Consider the following 24,362-nt stretch of genomic DNA (forward strand, 5'->3'; position numbering starts at 1 on the left):
GTTAAAGAGGGGAAGGGGGTGTTTGGGGTGGGGGTGGGAGAGGAATAGCTGAAATTGCATAAAGTCATACATATGGTGTATTAAAAGGACATTTCGCCTGTCTTGTGAAAGCGTTGTCAAACAGTAGCAACCATAGAAACAAGCGATGCCTTGCGTCAGCTAATTGTAAGACAGCGGAATCTGAGTCGCGGTGGAACCGGGCGTGACCAGGTTGCAGTTGGTGTGACGAAAAGTTCGATGTCAAACAATAAATTCTAAAGTGAAGTTAATAGTCTTTGTGTGTTTTGTATTGGTTAATAAGTGTCTTCTTCGCTGTAATTGTTTTAATTTCAACGCACTGTCTCAGATCAGGTCACTTATCAGGCAAGTACCCCACTCAAGTAATTATTCTGAGTAGTAGTAGTAGTAGTAGTAGTAGTAGTAGTAGTAGCAGTAGCAGCAGCTGTAGCAGCAGCAGCAGCAGCAGCAGCAGCAGAAAGAACTATTACCACTCTTATTTATGGTCATCACGAAGTGTACGAGCTGGCAGAATCGTTAGCACGGCGAGCAAAATGCTGAACAGTGTTTCGACTGTCACTACGTCCTGAGTTCAAATTCCACCGAGATCGACTTTGCTTTTCATCTTTTCGGGGTTTGATAAATTAAGTACCAGTGAAACACTGGAGTCGATGTAATCGACCGGTTCCCTCCCCACAACATTTCAGGCCTTACGTGCATATAGTAGAAAGGATTATTATTATTATTATTATTATTATTACAGATGGTGATCTGGCAGAATAGTCAGCAGGCCGAACAAAATGCTTAGCAACATTTCGTCCGTCATTACATTCTGAGTTTAAATTCGGAATACTGCCTTGTGGAACTTGAAGCCACATCTATCGTTCTGCCAGGCATTCTACCACTGGACCAAAGGAATCTTACGAATTTCTCCGGCGAGAATTATATTTTGCTGACCTCATAAGAATATATAAACCTTGCAGAGAACATGAAATAATTCTTTTGCGGAAGAGTGGATCTCGAGGCACATAAAACCACAAATGATGGCATGTAAATATTGGGTTGAGAAATCTCTTTTGATTCCGTGTCGATTCTCTTATGTGTCGGTCCATTTTACAAACCATGACTCCCCTCAATCTCACTAACGGACGGAACTTTTTATTGTATATGAATGTGGAAACATCCACAGGGTGACTAACAGCATGAGGATGGTTAGTCGCATGAGGATGCCACATATCCAACAGACAACGTTGTGTGAGTCTGTTTATAGCGAAATCAGTCTAAAATGCATGCAATCTACTGAGCACAACAAGCAATTTCCCATGAGACTCACTGTTGATATGACTGGACCGTACCAAACTCTCTGTATTCTATCATCAAGTCATTTATGTGCTTCGACATCCACTACGCAAAAAGGAAAACATTTTTTTCACGTTCTGTCGGAAGTTTATCAATTCTTCTGACGCCAACAACATACAGTTTCCGGAGGCAAGAAATTCGAGGATTGCTTTGGTCCAATGGTAGAACGTCTGTCAATTCTACAAGAAATGTAGGTTTTAGTCAACCACAAAAGAATGGCCAATGAAAAGGTGATAATACTGATGGTGCCCCAGCATGTCCACCGCCTTGGAGCTGAAACGCATAAAAGAATAAACACACGCGCGCGCGCGCGCGCAGATATTCTTCATTTTGCAAATGGTTCACAGATGCAACGGAATCGTTTCTCTAACGTCTCTGTATTGGTATCCTCAGTACAGCTATAAAGTAATCCATCTGGGTTTATGCCCTACTTTTTTTTGACAAGGGAGGATGTCTCGTAGTCTTTATTTATTAGTATATGTTGAAGGAAGGAACAGACATTATTTTGCCATTTCATCAGCCTCTACCTATAACTCCGTGGCCCAGTTGTAAACGTGGCCGACATGGCATAACAAATAGAGTGACAACAATTCAGATTTTGGGAGGTCATCACTTCCTTGGCCTGCTTATCAAATATGAACAATGCTCGGATGAGGACATTCAATACAGTACGGTCTTACGTATATAAATAAAGACACGCGCACATGTACTCACACAACCACTCCCTCCACACACACCCACACACACCCACATACACCCACCCACACACACACACACACACACACACACACAAACATATATATATATATATATATATATATATATATATGTATGTATATGTATATAAAGGCGTGTGGCCCAGTGGTTAGGGTGTTGGACTCACGATAGCGAGATCGTGGTTTCGATACCCAGACTGTGTTATATTCTAGAGCAAAGCGCTTCATCTTTTCACGTTGCTCCATTCCACTCAACTGTAAATGGGTCACCCTGCAACGGACCAGATTTCTGATCAGGGGTAACGATGACCCACCCGTCTATACAGCAGGTTGGCATCATTTAGGAGTTAAAACGATGCAAAACGCCTTGTGACCAACGATGTATAAGAACATCCGATAGTCTGATCGATCATATTATATATATATATATATATATATATATATATATATATATAGATAGATAGATAGATAGATAGATAGATACCTGTATTCCATAACTGTACATTCAAGATCCTTCTATATTATATTCTCAAAGCGGATTTAGAAAGACTGTTAATATTTCCACTCATAAAAACAACAAAAAAGGCCGGACTGAATCCTATGGAACACAGAACGGAGAATTGGAATTTACTAGAGCTGACAGTGCCATAGGAAGAGAACATCGTTAATGCAGAGCAACGGAAGGAGGAGAGGTATGAGAGATTAATCGAAGAGTGCAGAGAACAGGAATGGACCGTCGAGTATTACCACCTGGCAGTGGGGGGGGGGGGTCCTAGAGGCTTCATTGAAAGGAAAATGGCGACGTTATTTAAAAGGTTTGCATTTTCGAGCTCAGAGCTGAGAAAAGTCATAAAGACGATGCAGGAGGCAGTCGACAAAGCCGGCTTCTATATATGGCTGAAGCAAGAAGACCCAAAATGGCTTGAAAGCTATGATATGCCTACTGGGAAATAACCAGGTGAGGCTTGCTGGCACTTAAGCAGCATTGTTGATTGACAGGTGGGCCAAGGGAGCGATCTCGTTCATAGCGCGCCCTCCTCCGGGTTCGAAGGTTTGTACCACCAAACAGCTAGTCAGCTCTGGCTGCTGGCAGGTTTAGAGAGGGCGCGGCCAAAACTACGCCCCACTCCATTGTTCAGTTGAAACTTAAACAGTGTCACGTGACAGTTAGCTGGTGCTGGCCGCTGGAGCCTACCGGCGAGTAATTAGATGGAAATTTGGCAGAATGGTCAGTCGTCCGTTGACACTGCATCGAAGAAACCAAAGAACAGAAGAAAAAGGAGAAAGAAGAAACGCACTCAACACCAGAGCCGAAGACACCTCCGAAAGTGTGTGTGTGTGTGGGGGGGGGGCGCTACGCCGAAAACGGTAGAGGAGTAGGGGCCGAAACCGGACATGGTTCCTCCTGATGATGTCTTTAACTACTGGTCCTATAAAGGAGTTGTTGAGGTAGCGAACTAAGAAACGCGGTTGGAATCCCTCCTCTGCCTCTAACAGTTCTACAGTTCTACACTCTCAATATACATTTGTCTTTTATAATTGCATACTTTATATCCATCTACGTTATAAAGCCTTACTGAAACTACCCCTCACAGTCCTACAGTCTATATACACATCTATAGTTATACAGTCTATATAATTCTGTATTATATAACCAGAGTTCCAGTGCCCCTAACACCTTCTACACTCTCTCTCTCTATACACAATCCTCTACACCTCTGTCAGTACACTTCTATTGATTTCTTCCTTCTATTGTTATATCACCATTCAAAGATTCCTCCCTTGTCGTATTGTTATCATTTCTCGTTAGTTGAAAGACATCAAAGCGTCTTCGCGTCCCCACCGATATGCACGTCACGTGACACGGTGTTCTTCGAACGCTAAAATGACGCTCTTACTACTACAACCACCATCGCTGTCGCCACCATGTTGTTGTTTCGTGACACATCTTTCTTTCTCCTCCCCCTCCTCCTCCTCCTCCTCCTCCTCCTCCTCCTCCTTCTTCTTCTTCTTCTTCTCCTTCTTGTTCTTCTTCCTCTTCTTCTTCTTCTTCTTCTTCTTCTTCTTCTTCTTCTTCTTCTTCTTCTTCTTCTTTTTCCTCTTCTTCTTCTTCTCCTCCCCTCCTTCTCCTTCTTCATGCCATCCATCCAGAAAAACACAATCACTCACCATTGATTATGTTCTGATCGTATTAATGAGAAACATTTGATGCTGATTCGTGTAGCAACAAAATGGCCATCAGCTTCTTTATCGTTTCATTTTATCTCATCGTATCTTATACTTATGTATGTATACATACACGCGTACACATACACATACATTAATAATACATATATACCTACCTACCTACCTACATGTATACATGCATGCATACATCCATACATACATATATACTTACATACATACATATCCAGACTACAAGTTCAGGTTTATACCTGTAATTATTGGGGCTGTGGGATATGTAACTCACTGCCTAAATACCAATCTTGAGAAATTAGGCTTCTCAAAACCAGAAAGGAGAAAGCTAATTCGAAGACTACAGATCTAATCCATCACTGGAACTGTAAAAACCTGTAAAACTTTCAAGAAGTTTATCATTTAAATATATATGAGCATGTCTAGATATGTAGCTATATGCATGAGAATACATACATCAAGCATACAAATCTGCACATACATGCATACATACATACAAAATACCATGTTGTTGATGTTGAAATTCCAATGAAGAACCTTGGTTCTAGGTTAGAAACCAGCTCTTTCTCCATTGGCAAGAAATCTTGAAAGAAAACTGAATAAGGACACATGTTCAGATAGTGTGTGTGAGAGAGAGAGAGAGAGAGAGAGAGAGAGAGAGAGAGAGAGAGAGAGAGAGAGAGAGAGAGAGAGAGAGAGAAAGGTTTGAGTGTTTTACGCTGATGTCAATTGTAAACGATCAAAATACTATTCAACACTGTCCGTTGAGTAGGAAAAAATGATTTATTCGATGTTGAATCTACATGAGACGCTAATCAGGCTTCCTCATTGCCAATTCTCATAGATGTATACATATATATTAAGTCTGTCCACTCTGCTATAGTGTCTATGTGTGAATATGTCTATACAAACACACATAGACGCATACGCCCGCGCGCACGTACACACACACACACACACACACATACAGACTCGCACAAACGCACACTGCCATACATGGATACAAATACATATGTGTGTGTGTGTGTGTGTATGTGTGTCTCTCAATAAATATATATATATCATCATCTTCATCACCATCATCATTATCATCATCATCGTTTAACGTCCATTTTCCATGCATGCATGGGTAGGACGGTTGACAGGAGACAGAAAGAAAGAATGAGCGAGAGAGAGAGAGATAAAAATCAAAACGTAAGTGGAAGTATTTAAGTAAGGAAGTGAGTTAGAGAAAAGGTGAGAGGGAGAGAGACAGATAGATAGATAGATAGATAGATAGATAGATAGACAGACAGACAGATAGATAGATAGATAGATAGATAGATAGATAGATAGACAGACAGACAGATAGATATCTTTTTATTATAGCCACACAGGGCTAAATACAGAAAATGGACAAATTACAAAGTAGAGCTTTTCTTGGGGGGGGGGGATAATTTCGATCAAAAGGGATCGCGGAAAAAAAAGGTGGGGATTTCGATCAAAAGGGATCGCGGGAAGAAAAAAAAATAGATAGATAGATAGATAGATAGATAGATAGATAGGGAAAGAGAGAGAGAGAGGAAGACGCTAAGAGAGAAGAAGGCGTCGGAGTAGAATCAGATTTACACAGCTTTCTCGAGACCATTGTTCCGTATTTCAAGGATTTGACTTTCCATCTAAATTAACTGAAATGGAAAGAAACAGAGTTTTTGGTTGTAAATTCGGTGGAAAGAAATCCATCTTTTATTAAATAAGAATGGTTTCCGGATATTAAGATTGAAACTTATTTGATTAAAGCTGCTAATCTGGTTTTATCTGGTATTTAGTTCGGTTGAGATCACTTTGGGGGGGAAAAGGAACAGATTAATGGGAATTTATGACCATTTCAGTTGTGTGTGGGGGGGTGCATGTATGTATGTTTGTGTGTACATAATATATAAATACATGCATACATCGTATGTATCCATATATGTGCGTATATATATATATATATATATATATATATATATATATATATATATATATATACACACATGCACACAAACATATATAGTTCAAATTTACAGATAACAAAAGACAGGTGAAGGAACAAGCAGGTCTATTAGTTTGACACTCAGGAACATTTAGATAGATAGATAGATAGATAGATAGATAGATAGATAGATAGATAGATAGATAGATAGATAGAAGCTTGTTTCATTTTATTACGCTTTTTATCATTATCAAAATATTCTTTTTTATCCCGTGTTTTTCTCTATAAGTAAAATCTGTGAAATTATTAAATTATATATGGTAATATTAGGCTAATGAGGCCCAACCTGACCGAAACATGATCAGATTTTCCTCTACGTAAATTAATTTTATGAAACGCCTTATTAATTTTTTGTAATTGTCTCCCTTCTTTCACTGATAGTCGCTCACAATGACCGCCAGGAGAACTTCATTTCAATGAGACCTTTTGGCCGACGTCGTTCAGGTCATTATTGTCCCGTAAATTATTTATCACGATTAACGTCGTTTCCATGCTTTAGTTGTTTCTCCTTGGCTTGTTTTAGTTTTAATTAAATACATACATTGCCTGAGAATGTTATAAACTAACGAAGGAGCGACGAAATTTTATGATTTCTGCAAAAGGATTTAATTAAAATTATAAAGCAAAAACTAATTTTCAATAGAAATACATGAAGACGTGTTGCGTTCTCTAAAGCTCAAGGCCTAACCCCTTCTCCCTCCCCCTCTCTCTCTCTCAACTATCTCAGTCTCTCAACATTTCTCGGTCTCTCGCTTTTTTCTCTCTCTTTCTCTCTCTTTCTCTCTTAACTATCTCAGTCTCTGTATATTTCTCGGTCTCTCGTTTTCTTTCTCTCTCTCTTTCTCTTTCTCTCTCTCTCTCTCTTTCTCTCTCTCTCTTTCTCTCTCTCTCTCTCAACTAGCTCAGTCTCTCTATATTTCTCGGTCTCACGCTTTCTTTCTCTCTCTCTCTCTCTCTCTCAACTATCCCAGTCTCTCGTTTTCTTTCTCTCTCTCTCTCTCTCTCTCTCTCTCTCTCTCTCTCTCTCTCTCTCTCTCTCTCTCAATCGTTCTAGCTTTCTTCTCGTCTTTCTCTTTTTCAGTCTCTCTGCCTTTCTCTCTCAATCTCAGTCAATCTTTTCTCTCTCAATCATTCTAGCTTTCTCTCTCTCACCTTCCTTTCTCTTTCTCTCCCTTTCTCTTTCTCTCCCTTTCTCTTTCTCTCACTTTCTCTCTCTCTCTCTCTCTCTCTCTCTCACTCTCTTTCCCTCTCTCCAAGATAGTAATTGCTGATCTAAAATGGTATAGAATCTCGGCACCACTCACCAAAGTTATAATTATTAAACCCGGAAGAAAAATGGAAACTCGAGTGTGATTGAAAAGCTAAGAATCTCAGCAGAAATAATTAATTAGAAATTCATAAAGATTGAAACAGCCATAAGATCTTCTGACTTGGACAGACAGTCCGGAGGAAGTTTGGACGGAACAGCAATAATCTCGGTAGAAAATTAAACATTACCGTCGTTTCATTATTTATCAATATTAGATGGGAAGTGATTGGCAATGAATAATGGAATCGGTACAAGGTACATACATGCACACACACGCCAACACATACACGCACACACACATGTATAGATAGATAGATAGATAGATAGATAGATAGATAGATAGATAGATAGATAGATAGATAGATAGATGTTTGTGTGTGTATGTGTGTGTACGTGTGTATATATATATATATATATATATATATATATATATATATATATATGGGGACAGAGAGAGAGAGAGAGAAAGAGAGATAAACGTACATATTTACAGACAAACAGACATGTATGTATACATGTGTGTATGTATGCATGTGTATATCTATCACTGTCTTTCTACCTATTTATTCTACACGCATATGTATGTATGTATGTATGGATGGATGGATGGATGTAGGCATGTACGTGTGTGTATATAAATAGGATAACAGAGAAAATAGAAAACTCGATAAGTCTGTAGAGTAAAACGTATGTACAGAGATCTGATAAATCAATGATGTAGAACAGCAGATATATTAACATTTATCTTGCTACAGTCATAAAACTGACAATCAGCTTTTCACCTTTGCAGTTTGAAGCTCTAAACTGTAATACACACACACACACACACACACACACAGATGTGTGTGTGTGTGTGTGTGTGTGTGTGTGTGTGTGTGATGGATTCTCTTGTCGTGGACGACAGACGAGAGTTCAGTAATATAAAGCTTTGATCATGTTCTATGGCCGCTCTTGAGACCAGCCGGTGTCTTGCAAACCTTCTGACAAATGGAACAAGTTGAGGACTCTGAGTGCTTGTGGATTATTTACTGTGTGTTTTCTTGGGTGGACTGCTAGGCCTTCCTTGCTTCGTACCACAAAACCACAATGACCGGTAAGGTTCCCATTTAGAGAAGCAGCGTTTTGCCAGCGTGTCTTCATGCTAGAACGAAGTCGGTCCCAGTGTTGGTGTTGATTTTGCTCAAATTGTTTCAACTGAGAAACGGGACTGGCGCCAGGTCTTGCGTTCTGATGCTTTGTTTTCCCAGGTGTCTTTTCTCATTTCTTTTCTCCAATTACAGGTGTATGCTCAGGTCAGGCCCGTTCATTAATCATGTCCACTCATTACTAATTTCTTCCAAGAGCCTTTTCCTTTCTGACATCGTTTGTTAATGCGAAATTTCGGTTCAGTTAACACAACAACAGCAACAACCAAAATGTTGTTCTTTATTAGACGCAGGCATGGCTGTGTAGTTAAAAAGTTCGTTTTGCAACCACTCAGTTTTGGATCCAGTCCCACTACGCGGCACTTTGGGTGTCTTCTGCTATGGACAATAGCTTATGATTTGAAGGAGATTTGGTTGATATTTCTAGTAAGTCAGATGACCACATAGCAGATCCTTCGTTAGCTCTTTGTTATCGTTGGTGCTGGTCTTCTTTTTTTTCCTGTTCCTTTATCCTTCTTCATTCTACTTTTTTTCTTCCTTTTATTTCTTTGTATTAATTTCTTTCGGCATTGTTATTTTTCCCCTTTCTCCTTTTTCTTCTCCCTCTACCACTTTCTTTTATTTCTTCTTTATTTCATTTCCACCCTCTCTTCTCTTCTTCTCCTTCCCTCTCTTTCTCTCCTTCTTATTTTATGATGTCAGAGTCTAAAGTTAATTTCTAACCACAAAACGTCTGCCTGGCCGTTAAACAATCGTCGATGAAGATTAATTCAACAGATAAAGAAAAACATCTATTTTTAAGCTAAATATTTCATTGAAAAATTTCCCCTTTTGACTTTTATATCAGATCTTTCTCTTTATTTTCACTTCTCGTACCTTTTCTTCCACTCAGCACCTTTACTCTTGACCTCAACGAATCATCACCTCTTCATCTCAGTCATTACTTTCAAAACCATTTTATAACTTCCCTGTCTCGGTCGTTCCACTGCAAATATAATAAATACCTTTTTCACTTCGTCTCGGCTTCCCCTATAGCTTGATTTTATTGTTTACTAATTCCTTACAAATAAATGAAGAAAAAAAGAAAATATAACAGTTGTGTATTTCTGTATCTCCAACAATCTGTTTCTTCTTGTATATATATTTATCTATCTCTTCCTCTCCCCTCATTCTAAACTGTCTGTCTATCTATCTATCTATCTATCTATCTATCTATCTATCTATCTATCTATCTCTATATATATATCGAGTCATTTATTTGTCTACATTTCTCTCCCTCCCCTCTCTCTATTTCTCTCTTTAATTATATATATATATATTATGTGTGTGTGTGTGTGTGTGTGTGTGTGTGTGTGTGTGTGTGTGTGTGTGTGTGTGTGTGTGTATGCATGTATGTATGTTTGCATGTATGTCTTGACAGACTGACAGGGCTCTGTGGTTAAGAAGTTCGCTTTGCAGCCTCTCGCTTTTCGGCTTCTGTCTTACGGCTCGGTATTCCTTGCGCAAATGTTTTCTACTACAGACTAATACTTTGTGAACGAATTTGGTAGACAGGAGCTGGGCGAGATCCCGTAGTGTTTGCATTATATATATATATATATATATATATATATAATACAAAATGGGACAAGAACGCAAAACATCCAGACAGTTCGGTGATACAAGAAAGGGACAACAAAACATCCAGACAGACGATACAAAGAAAATAAAGACAAGTCATTCGGAGTTTTCTTTCCTCAGTCGAGTTCCAGATTCAGATTATCTTTGCAATTTCGGCTGGTTATACTCGAGATTGCGGATCTATTTTAAAACGGGGGCACCAGTTTTCATTTATGTTTTATGTAGTGTTTTTGGTACCGAAAGACTTTCAAACTTCGTATACTTATCTATTTTGTGTTATAGAACAGAAAAAAAATTTTGTATTCGAATTTATTTCATGTAAAAAATTGTCTTATTTCGATAATTTCTACTAATCACTGACGTCTATTCAGTTGAAAACAGTTAGCGCTGTAACGGTGTATATCGTATTAATCCCCTAACCCTAACTAGACTGTTAACCGTAACCCTAACCCTAACCCTAACCCTAAAACTAACCCTAACTCTAGAATCCGAACTCTAAAATTGTTACACACATAGATACGCACAGCGTAATTTATTATATAAACAATATATGCGTATAAATTACGATTAAACCGGATGAAATATGTCACAGGGAAAAACATTTTTATGACTGCCCAGCAGTAACTCTATTCAGCTGAATAGACGTCAGTGATTGGTTGAAATTACAGAAATACGACAACTTTAACATGGAATAACTTGCGAATTCCTTTTTTTTGTTAAGAAGACTAAGAGTAAAAGATGTTTTATATGACACATTCTACCAGTGTCCCAAGTTTTTTTTTTAATTTGGTACTTTTTATATTGGTTTCTCTTTTGCCGAAGCGCTAAGTCGTGGTACGTAAACAAACCGACTACAGTTGTGAAGAAGTAATAAGGACAAACACAAAAACAATGACATGCACTCATACACACACTTATACGACACGTTTCCGCACAGTTTCTGTCTACCAAATTCACTCACAAGGCATTTGTCGGTTCACAACTGCAGTGGAAGACAATTGGCCAATGTGTTGCAACGTGGGTCTGAACCCGAAACCACGAGCTTGCAAAACGAACTTTTAATGACAGAGGCATGTCTGCTTCTATATGTAAATATGCGTGCACGTGTGCGCGTATGTGTGTGCGTGAGCGTTTGTGTGTGTGTGTGTGTGTGTGTTTTCTTGTTTGTGTTTGTCTCACCTTTTGATAATAACTGACTTCGACAAAAAGCAGACGATAAAATAAATACCGCGCTTAAAATTAACACTGAGCTCGATTTCATAAACAAAACCCTTCATTGGACTGCTCCAGCATGGCCGAAATCCAGTCACAGAAACAAGTAAAAGAATCTATTAATGTCTAGATAGATGAATGGATAGACAGATAAACAGACAATGCTGTAGACAGACGACTATTTGTATAACTCCCCTGTTATCCTTTTCCATGTTTTATTTCCTTTTCATCGTGCTCATATTATATTAAGCCGTTCTATTCCACATCGTTATTAACTGCTGGCATCGTCGTGGTCAAACTGTGTTCAGATTAACAGTTTCTGTATGTACATAGATTCCTTGTTCTGTCTTCGCAATAAGGCTGTCCTGTATAAGTGGTTTCTGAGTTTGAATACTGAATAAATAGTCGTTATTTGTTAATACTTTTTCTTATTTCTTTTCGTTATATTTTCTCCGTTTTTAATTCGAACCCAACCTAGTATTATTCTATAGCTTTCATTTCAATAGTATTTCTTTAACATGTTTTCTATAGTTTTCACTTTTTCCATTAAAATACCTTTCCACGACACAGAGCATCTTTAATTTATTGCTGTTCGTTCAATGTAAGCTAATTCAGCTGACTTTAATAATGACAAAGGTGACAGACTTGTGTCAATGAATCACCTTAATAAAATGTCGTACAGTGAAGGATAACGAGATATTGATTGAGTTCAGGTATTTGATAGAAATAATCCAAAGGACAACCGCCTCATCCCAGCAACAAGTCCACAGAAACCAATCTCCAAACAATATATTCATGGAGTTTCTTCATCTTAACTTCAATTTGTTTTCTTTTATTCAGATAAATCTTAAATCTATTTTTCCTCCATTAATTCGTAACGTCAGTGTTATTATAAAGAAGGCTTTTACGTCGTTGCGTTTCATAGAAATATATAAAAAATACGTTTTAAAAAATGGTTTGCCATGACGTTTCAATTAGGATAAGGAAAGTGTGACATGCTAAGATCGATTGTTCTCTCGGTTTAACCATTTCTATTGTGCCAGTCTCTGTTCAATATCACTCACTCAAGAGAATGTGTTCACAGTTTTGAAATTCCGTAGAAGCATTTTATCACGTGGTTTCACTGCATTTTTTATTCGTTCTTCATACAAATTGTTTTCTGTTTTGTTTGGTTCTTTAACCCTTTAAGTACAAGAGTTGTCAATATGTATATGTATATGCATATATGTATGTACGTATGTGTGTGTGTGTGTGTGTGTGTGTATGTGTGTGTGTGTGTGTGTGTGTGTGTGTGTGTGTGTGTATGTATGACCAAGACAGCAGTGCATCCGGGTTCGGTTTGCATTCGAAGAACACTTCAATTCCTTCATTGTCCACAAGAAAGACACAAATGTCCCTCACCTTCAGTCCCCGTTCTTTGATATTCTACTTAAGTAATTAATAATCATATCAATGGAAGACTCTCTGGTCGTGAGTGTCCTGAAGTATTTCCTCTCTACACTCTGTAATGGCGTCTGACTCTAATCGAACAATTATTCTTCTACTTTCTCAATCTCCTTATGTCGGTTGTTCTAAAACATTCCCTTCTCTCCACTTATTCTTTACTTCTCATACTCTACATCGATGGCTTCTCCGATAGAAACAAGAACGGAATAATGCTTAGGGATATGTCAATCAGAGCAGAAGAAAGCGATTCTGATTTAGTCTGCAAGAACGCGTTAGAGTATTGCGCTTAACTTTTTCAATTGCTCTTTCATAATTCCTATGAAACGCTTCTTTGGAATTTCCATGAAGGTAAGAACTATGACATGGTTTTTTGCCTTTTGATGCCTGTGTAGATTGTCACATGAAAGGATCTCCTCTATGATACACTACGAGGTGGGGGGGGGGGTCTACTAAAATCTATCAAATGGAATCAATATTACTTTATGCTGGTTGCAATAAAGTTCAAATGTCTCAGACGTCTTTGAGATTTTGCAGTTCTTCTTTGGTTAACCTTTTATATATGTTTGTCTGTGTTTGTTTTTAAATCCATAAGGACGATTTTATGGATTTAGCTGAGTTTTGGGGCGGAATTTAGTGAGGCAAAAGAAACGCTAACATTAATAAAATGGCTGCTTATTTTGTTTGTTTCTTTCGTCGTTGATTTGGACTGCGGCCATGTTGGAGCACCACTTTGAAGGGTTTAGACGAGCAAATAGACCCCAGTACTTATTTTCTAAGTCTGCTACTTATTCTATCAGTCTCATTTGCCAAATCATTAAGTTACCGGCACGTAAATAAACCAACACCGGTTGTCAAGCTGTGGGATGCGGGAGAAAGCACACAGATATACATATGCATGCATACATACTCATAAACACAAACACACACACACACACACATATGTACGATGAGATTCCACACAGTTTCCGTCTACCATATTTACCCACAAATAATAGAAGGCACATGCCCAAAATACCACGCAGTGAGACTGAACTTGAAACCACGTGATTGCAAAACGAGTTTCTTAAGCACTCAGCCAAGTCTGCACTTGCTTCTGGGTAAACGTTATTGGAACGCTGTTGTATTTTTGTGGACGGTGAAATGAAGAATTGAAAGAAGTCTGTGTCTCACATCATCCTTGTGTAAATATGGTCGTTCATGTAAATGTTGTTAACGCGAAGAAGGTCTCAAATTTCGGGTTATAGGCTCTTTATCAAGGATGAGAAAAACGGACGCACATTTCAAGCAAAAAGAGTGAACATGTAACACCCTTATCTATAACATTCGTTGATGGTGTGGTTGAGATCCGTATTACTTATAGGGGAGCAGACACACACACGAGGGCGTGACAGTTGGGAGAAATGAATAGGGAGCGAATAAATAGCTGTACGTAATAAAACTAATATGGTTTTAATTCTTTGCTGGTCCAAAGCAGTTTCATAAGTTTGTCCTAAACGTCTCTGCTAGTTTCCAGCTTTTTAGTTAACCCTCGTTTCATGCGTAGTGAATAACATAAAGCTTTCCTTTCATAAGTCCGAAATTACTCTGGTGCTTGAAAAAATATTGGAAACATGTTTCATATAATGATGCACAAACGCCAAAGAAATATGTGCTGTGTATCGCATGTGATACATAAGAAAGGTAAAGGGTTAAAGTTTTTAAACTCGTTCACTGCCATAGCGAAGAAAGAGGAATATTATGGACGCAAAGTATCTTTCAGATTCTCTTTTTTTTTTTTTGTTTCCTTTCTTATTTGTAAAAGGTGAAAAGAGAACTAAAAGAAAATAATCATTTGATGCGGATCTCGTATTTGTTAGTTTAATAACTATTGGCTAAGGGGCATTTTTTATTTTTTAGTAACGGGTCTGTTTTACGTATTTCAGAATATTTAGGCTGAAGGCTGCCATCAGAAACTTTCGCATGTTTTTCATATAAAAACAGATATTTTCTGTGTTGCTTTGCAGCTGCACAATGTGGGGTGCAGCACAGCTTTCTACGTCGTTTTAAAAAAATCTGACATCGGAGTTTGTTGAAATATATTTCCAAAACAAGTTATCGCTGCTGGGTCGAGGTGGTGGTGGTGGTGGTGGGGTGAGGCGGGGGGAATGGTGTCACGTGGCAAATGTTTATTAGTCATGTGCGTGTGACTTGGGTGAGTGAGTTATGAGAGAGTGCGGTCGGCGACTTGTTTTAGTGTTAGCTCTTATAGGTAAGGTTTTGTAGATAACACTGCGATAATTAATATAAGAAAGATAAGGGGCTGCCGAGGAGAGAGTGTAGGGGGGAAGAAATGGGAGAAACATTAAGGCAGAGATCGTGAGCAAAGATTGTTAGCGAAGCAAAAGGCAATTCGGTACAAGTCTGAAAATAACCGGAAATATCAAACAGAAATATTGATTGCGAGCGATGTGAGGGGGCAGATATTATCAATATCTCACATATGATGATGGACTCATGGGTACTATGTATATATGAATATATATATATATATATATATATATATATATAGAGAGAGAGAGAGAGAGAGAGAGAGTTATTAATATTTCTAAGTCTCTCTAAAGGAGACTACGGCAGCGGTACAGGTTTCGTGTGTCACATAGCTAGCTAGAGGCGATGGCTTCTTGGAGCTAATTCACGGCAGCTTTCGTCCTAATTTTGGGACTGCCATGTTGGCTTGGCGATAACTATATATATATATATATATATATATATATATATATATATATATATATATATATATATATATACTATTATTTCTAAATTTCTCAGAGAGAGACATTCAGAAACAATTCTTCTTTAAAGGAAAAGTTAATTGCCAACATAATATGGCTGTCCGGGAAGGGACGTTGTTACTGTTCATTAAAAACATCTCCGAGAGATTTAGAAATAACAGTATTTCTATTTATAAATCAGTGGTTGTGTGTCACTTTGAAATCTATATATTCGAAACGTGAATTCAGAAACGCCACTTGGCCAAGCAGCTGCTCTGAGTTGATGAAGAGCAATAACCCTGGAACTAGTCCACAGATGTTGGTTTGCGTTATGTGGGGAGGGTGAATTCCCTCTTCGAAAATATAAGGACACAGATAGTGTGTCGTATAGCCAGCTAGAAACGATGTTTCTTGGGGCTCATGAACAGTAACAACGCCCCTTCCAGGACAGCCATTTTATGTTGGCAATTAGATTTTACTTTATATATATATATATATATATATATATATATATATATATATATATATATATATATAGAGAGAGAGAGAGAGAGAGAGAGAGAGAGAGAGAGTTAATCAAATATATTCAATGAGAATAAAGTGTGCTGGATTTCAGATAAGTGCTCTTGGTATGAGAAATATCTGAAACCTTAAAAGTATTCAAAGATTTAATCAGAGCGATTATATACTATAAAGTAAAAGCAGGAAAAATTACGTCAAAAAATCACAGAAGATATACGTCCATAATATGAATAATAGTGTATTAATAGATAAATATATAAAGTATGGTTATTTAAAAAGGTTTGAGATATCTTATGATCGTTTCATGAATGTATTACCCATCAAAATGAAATCCAAAATTGATAATCATTATTAGATAATACAGCCATTCGTCAGAGAAAAGGATGATTTTCCGTGTAGTCAATCGAAAGAGATGCTATCTAAAATCGTATTATAAAGATTTTGTTTAAAAGATTACTGGTATAGATGTGTATTGGTACAAAATTGGGCTAGAAATTTTGAAAAAATAATATTAATTCATAGTAAAATCCTTTGTAATAATCCATAATGGCTGTGTGTATCACTAAATAATTGTAATCTCAGCATTACTTTGGTAAGCATGATGATAGTCAGCGTTTTGCTGAAGAGGTCGAATAAGACTGAAATATGTCTTGAGTTTATCGCCCGCCCCTTACTGGGAGAAAAACTCAAAACAACATTAATCAATGACTAACATTGATTTTCCTTCTCGAATAAGTGTTTCCAGATATCATGTTTATTAAATATCAACCTCATTGGTAGTTTGCTAACTGACCAATCACAATGTATCATTTGTATCTGCAGTAGTAGTAGTAGTAGTAGTAGTAGTAGTAGTAGCAGCAGCAGCAGCAGCAGTAGAAGATGCTGTTGTTGATGATGGTGGTGATAGTGGTGGTGATGATGTCTTCGATGTTGTCGTCATCGTCGTTGTTGTTGTTGTTACTGCTGCTTCTGTTGCTGCTGCTTAGTATAAAATCAGCCTTGACCGAGCAAGCCTCCGCTGACTGGTGACCCATCCTTGAGTACCTTCCACTTTTTTGTGGATGTAGGATAACATTATCAAATCTGCCCTTCTTTTTTTTCAATAACCATAGGATGTGATTTGAGAGATTATATGGTGCTCTTTCTAGCAATCTCTTTTAACAATCACCACCTTTCTCGTATTAAAGAATTCTTCAATGCCCACTTGCTAAGATCCGGCATAATTAAATGCATAACATTTACATATGAGAATTACCTAACACCACAGGTGCATTGGCTGTCTTTACTGCATGTATGGTAAGACGCACACATTTTGAAATTATACTTTAGTATATTTCTATACGTGATATCTGTATATATATGTGTGTGTGTGTGTGTGTGTGTGTGTGTGTGTGTGTGTGTATGGATTTGTTTATTTACTTACTCCAGTTTACACAAGGCCGAGTCGAACCCACACCAGTTTCTTTTAACTCTTACTTTCATCGTCTACAATAATACAACACAATTCCAATAATGTTTACCCAGAAACAGGCACTGGCATGGCTGTATACTTAAGACACTCACTCTGTGACCACATGGCTTCAAGTTCAGTTCCACTACGCGGTATTTTGTGTATGTGTCTTCTGCTATATCGCCGAAACGACCAATGCTTTGTGGGTGAATATGGTACGCAGAAACTGTGCGGAATCCTATTGTATATATATATATATATATATATATATATATATATATATATATATATATATATATATATATATATATATATATATATATATATATATATATATATTAGTTTATGTATATATTAATATTATCTCAGTTATTAAAACTTTCGATAATTTAAATACGTTTATAGTTACCAGAGGTAGCAAAATTACACTAAAAAACAAGATATCCCAGCCGTTTTACAGGTTGATATACCAAGTTAAAGTGATACATTTTGAGAAGATATGGATAATAATAAATGGAGCAAAACGCATGTCAATGAAAGTTCCTTTAATTCCTACATATATGTTTCGAAATAAATGATAGTACTTTCACAAAAAAGAAAGAGCTGTTGGGGTTCCTCATTTATTTCTCTTCAAGGAGTTCATAATAAAACATTTAATAGCAAGACAAAAACGAAATAATGGGGTAACTTACGAGCTGAGATGTTACATGGTCAGTGACCGTTATATATATGTATATATATATATATATATATATATATATATATATATATATATATATATATATATATATATATATGGATAATAACAAATGGAGCAAAACGCATGTCAATGAAAGTTCCTTTAATTCCTACATATATGTTTCGAAATAAATGATAGTACTTTCACAAAGAAGAAAGAGCTGTTGGGGTTCCTCATTTATTTCTCTTCAGGGAGCTTATATTAAAACATGTAATAGCAAGACAAAAACGAAATAATGGGGTAACTTACGAACTGAGATGTTACATGGTCAGTGTCCTGTCTGTGAAACCAGTAAGAAAATGTTTTCAAATTTTGGCACAAGGCCACCAGTTTTAATGTAGGGTGATCATCGATACCCCCGAAAGGATGAAAGACAAAGTCAATCTCAGCGGGATTTGAACTCGGGACATAAAGAGTGGGAAGAAATGTCACTAAGCATTTTCTCCGGTCAAAAAATAATTCTTCGCTATTAATAAAAAAAAAAAAGCTTCTAGGTAAATGGAAATAACTTCTGTGTAACTATTAGACGTGCTTAATAGGTTTACTTAAGTTGTCTCCCTTAGATCGACTTTTTACGTTCAGTGGTTGATGAGACTTGGCGGTACCATGCGGTATTTGAACTATTTCACTTCAATTATGTTGAAAAAAAAAAAGGCATAGGCGACATGAAATCCAATTTCCATTTTTCTAAATGATAGTCTGCAGAGCACCCTGTCTGTCGTTCTACCGATTTTCCCGCTATACAACCTGAAATAATTATACCATGAGTTGTCAGATCAACGAGAAATAAAGATATATATATATATATATATATATATATATATATATATATATATATACATATAATACAGAATGGGACAAGACCGCAAAACATCCAGACAGGTGATACAAGAAAGGGACAAAACATTCAGATAGACGATACAAAGAAAACACGGACAGGTCATTCGGAGTTTTTTTTCTTCAGTCGAGATCCAGGTTATCCTTGCAATTTCGGCTGGTTATTCTCGATATTGCTCCAATCTGGTCAACCCCAAGGAAAAACAAAGATAAGGGCATTAGATTCCTTGGAAGAAAGCAGCGAATGTAAACAAAAACAACGACGAAAAAAAAAACGAACAATGTTACACAAATAAAGTATGAATAATAACAGGACATAACTCTTTAATTCTTTTGTCCCTCTGCCTCTACCTCTTTCTCTTCTCTTCCTACGTGACCGGTGTTCGGCCAAGCCTGATCTTTCTTGAGCCGCCGTTGTGCGTGCAACATCGTTATTCCTCCCTGTGCCTGTGAAATCTTGTATCCCTTCTGTAAGGCCTTATTTCCATACACGCCAGCTTAATTTAATTCGTCCTTAGTCGAAAGACATCTGTTGTTATGTCTGTGTTGTGAGGGAGTGTTTATTTTTTTGAAACACTGTATGTGTCTTGTAATGTTTCAATGATTCGTATGTGTGATGGAATACTATTCGTGTATGCGATTTAGTTATTATAGGACATAGTTATTAATATTATTATAAAAATACATCATCTTGTATTTTAGTGTATGTGATCCATTAGTTTCTTTTTATAGTTTATGTTTACGGCTGTGTCGTTAATGAATTCTTGCTTTTATTTTCGTGTTGGGGATGTGTTCTGACTGTGTGTAAGTGATCTGGGTTGCGCTTGTGCTTGTGGGGATGGGTATCTCTGGTAGCGGTAGTGGTGGTGACGGGGATGATGGTGTTCATCGTAATGATGTAGCTGCTATTGGCGGCGGTGGTGTTGGTGCGTCGTTTTTTAAAGGCACCTCCCCTATTTGTTCGAATTTTTGTTACCTTTCCTTTCTTCGATCTGTTACTATTTGCCATTTGGTGTTCTCCCAGTCATATTCACAACACGACAGATCTGTGTTGCGAGATAGTGAGGAGGTGGGGAGAGTCTGTCATGGGGGGAGGTTTCTGGTGTTGTTCTGTTTTTGATATTGTTGTTGTTTTGGATATGTTATTGCGCTTGTTGTTGCTTCTGTCTGCAACGCTGTGGCCGTTGACGGTGGTGTATTTCCCGTTTTTTGTTTGCTTGTTTCTCTGTGGTTTGTACTTCCACTTGTTGTTGCTGTAAGTGTCTCTTCTATTTTGAAGCTGGAGCTGCTGTCACCGGTGCTGCAGTTATTTGCCTGCTTATTGCTATTGCTGCAGCACCTGCTGCAGTTGTTGTTGTTGTTGTTGTTGTTGTTCCTTGTGCTGTTGTTGCTGCTGCATTTCGTAGCTGCTGGTATTACACTTGCTATCGTTGATGTTGTCGTAGCTGCTGTTGCTTCGTGCCACTGTTGGTGCTACTGATGTTTGTCTTTTTTCTTTGCTGTTGGCGTTGTTGCTTTTGTGTTGGTGGTGTCGGCAGAAGTAATGGTTCTCCTCTTTTCCTTTGCTGTGGATTGAAAGCCTTGAGATGATTTGTGTCGCAGCACAAATGACACCTCAACTTTCTTCCACAACGGCCACGTATAGTTTTGTGCCGTCTGACAGATTGATCGGACAGGGGATGGATTCCATGCTTCAGTGATCCATTTGAATGGATTGTTCCATTCCTTGACCCGAACAATTTTGTTTCTGCAACCTCTGGACCTGCAGAATATCAGTTTTATTCTCTATATATCGAAAAGAAAAGCTTCCACCAATCAGCAGATATTCATTTCTGTAGACACATCCACTGTTTTTATTTTAAATAATCTACACCCAAGGTAGATTGATATGAAGAACATAAAATCAAGTAAAATTATGAAGAAAAAATATTATTTACATGGAAGCTAACCGTTCTCACAGCGACAATGCTCTTTTCAATACGTGTGACGTACTTGCTAAAAGAATCTTTTGCCCTTCTTCCAGGAATGATAAGCCAGAGCCCTTTCTCAAATAATTATTTTTAAAAATAATTTTGTTTGTTTTAATGGCCTATCAATGTATACAGTGAGTTTCTTTGACCTAGGTGTCGAGAAGACACTCGGCAAGAACTGTAAGAAATGGAAGCAAAACTGAAAGAAGAAGAAAAATAATTATCCTTTCAAGGTAAACGGCCAGAAATTTTCGAGGGGAAAGGGTCAGTCGATTACATTGACCCTAGCGCTCAACTGAAATGATAAAAGACAAAGTTGACTCAGGCAGAATTTGAACTCAGAATGTAATGAGTCGGAAGAAATACTGCAAAGTGTTTCTTCTGGTGGTTTAGAGATTCTGCCGGCCCAGCTTGGCAGCAACTAGTCTTCGTTCACTGGGGCTTTCGGTTCAAGTTCAACCTTGTGCGCTTTTCTCTGAAATGAAAATAAGAATGTACTATATTGATGATAGATTTTGTATGTGTGATGTGATGTGATGTGTGTGTATGTGTGTGTGTGTGTGTGTGTGTGTGAGAGAGAGAGAGAGAGAGAGAGAGAGAGAGAGAGAGAAGATAGTTTTGATTTAAATTATTCACTAGTCAATTGTCTGACAAATAATACAAATCATATTAACGTTGTACTTATAATAGATTCTGTCTTCGGCACCGTTCCATAATTTACCACTCAGCTGTCTTAAGAATAATATCAACGTTATATGCATAAGAGATTATGTCATCGATTTCCTTCTATTAGCTGAGATAGCGTTTGCTTGAAGTTTTATATACCAAGATCATACAAAAGTATAATAGATAAGTCAAGCAGTAGACTTAAATCGCTTTTAGCAGAAAGCAATCTCTTGCAAACATACTTAGGTCCCTCTCACCGTTCTTAGAAGCCCTAGAAATCGACGCTGCTCTTCCTGATACGACCAAATTATAATTGTACGAACACATTTCAAAGATTTTCACTAAATTCTCTGAATTATGGCTTGTTTATTGATCTTTCCTAATTAATTTGAATAATTTCTTTATAGATACGAGATAATTATCCAAAAATAACTTCTCATGGAGCAATAAAAAGCATTAAGGGAGAGATAATGTTTGCTAACAAAGTAACAGCTTCGTCTGATTTCCACGTTTAATAAGAGTCTTTGGGATTGCGTATTGTTTTACATCAATACTTTTTGTCTTTGTTTTCGTGGTCTACACTTGTCTTTATGATACTGGAATATTGATTAAAAACAACATCTGTTACACCATTGCACGAAAATGGAATGATAACTTCTTAGTTGAGGACGGTTTGGTAGCATTTTCTAAACAGTCTAAACACGCTGTCAGCGCATTTTACCTTCATGTTTACTCTCTCTCTCTCTCTCTATCTCTCTCTCTCTCTCTCTCTCTCTCTCTCTCTGGGACCCTGAGATATGTAACACACTACCTAAATTCCATTCTTGAGAAATTAGGCTTCTTAAACCCAGAAAGGAGAAACCTAATTCGAAGACTACAGATCCAAGCCATCACTGGAACTGCAAAGATCTGTAAAACATTCCAGAAGTTTATCATTTAAATATATATGAGCTTGTCTAGGTATGCAACTATATGCATGAGAATACATACATAAAACGAAACATACAAATCTGCACGTATACATACATACATACATACATACATACATACATACATACAAAAATACTCTGTTGTTGATGTAGAAATTCCAATGACGGAGCCTTGGATCTTGGTCAGAATGTAATGCACATTTATAAGTAAAGTTAAGAAAATTTAGATACATACAAGTACACACGCATATATCTACACACATACATACATTCATCCGTACATCCATATATATGTTGTCCCTAATATTATTATATATATATATATATATAGATGTGTGTGTGTGTGTGTGTGTGTGTGTGTGTGTGTGTGTGTGTGTGTGTGTGTGTGTGTGTGTGTGTGTGTGTGTATGTATGTATGTATGTATGTATATATACACAGTGACTCACATTATACTTACTCTATAGCGTTTCGAGGGAAGTATATTTTTTCCCCTTTGAAGATATGCTCAGGGCATATGAATTTAATATTTAATTAATTCAACGAGTTTTCATCGAAACAGCTGTAAGGGATTATGATTGTTCTGTTGTTAATAATAAACAGTTATTAACTTTCCAATCGCCTTTTTCTTTTTCTTCTTTTACACACACACACACACACACACACACACACACACACATATATATATATATATATATATACACACGTGTTTGTGTGTATGCATGTATGTATGTAAATGTGTGTGTCCTTGTGTTTGTGTTTGCGCCCCCTCCCGGTGTTAGTCTGTTTACGTCCCTGTAGTTTAGCGGTTCGGCGAAAAAGCCCGGTAGATTAAGTACCAGATTTTAAGAAAAAAATTAGTAGTAATGGGGTCGATTTACTCAGCTAAACCTTTCAAGGTGATGTCCCAGTATGGCCCCAGTCTAATAACCGAAACAAGTAATAGATAAAAGATATATATATATATATATATACACACACACTCACACACATTTCACATGCAAATGCATATACATATACATATATACTTATGCACACACACACACTAACATGCACGCGCACATACCGCCCCCACTAAGTTACGCAATTAGAATGACAAAGCGATACTTTGTTACTTTAAACGTGGCATTTCAAGAGAAGAGACAAAAATCACAGGAATGAATTACAAGACGTGTTTTAAGTGATAAAAAAAAATCAATGATTCGCTTCGTCATCTGTATGTGTGTGTGTGTGCGTTCGTATGTGTGTGTGTGTGCGTTCGTATGTGTGTGTGTGTGCGTTCGTATGTGTGTGTGTGTGTTTGCTTATTTGTGTATGTATGTGTGTGTCGGTGGAGATGGTGGAACGCTGCTTGATTGGAATTGCATTCTTAGCTAACCGTTATTACTCAGAGCACGAGAGAGAGAGCGAGAGAGAATGAGAGAGAGTGGTGTTGGAAGAGAGAGAGAGAGAGAGAGAGAGAGAGAGAGAGACCTATGTTTGAAACC

General features: G+C 37.5%; 1 protein-coding gene across 1 annotated transcript in view; it reads left to right on the forward strand.

Annotated features, from left to right (window-relative positions):
• LOC149136420 (uncharacterized) overlaps window positions 1–24,362 on the forward strand; it is a 55,803-nt gene that overhangs the window by 5,467 nt on the left and 25,974 nt on the right. The gene's annotated exons all lie outside the window — the stretch shown is intronic.

The sequence above is a fragment of the Octopus bimaculoides genome, chromosome 4 (genome assembly GCF_046866305.1).
Source record: "Octopus bimaculoides isolate indiv1 chromosome 4, ASM4686630v1, whole genome shotgun sequence".
Lineage (NCBI taxonomy): Eukaryota > Metazoa > Mollusca > Cephalopoda > Octopoda > Octopodidae > Octopus > Octopus bimaculoides.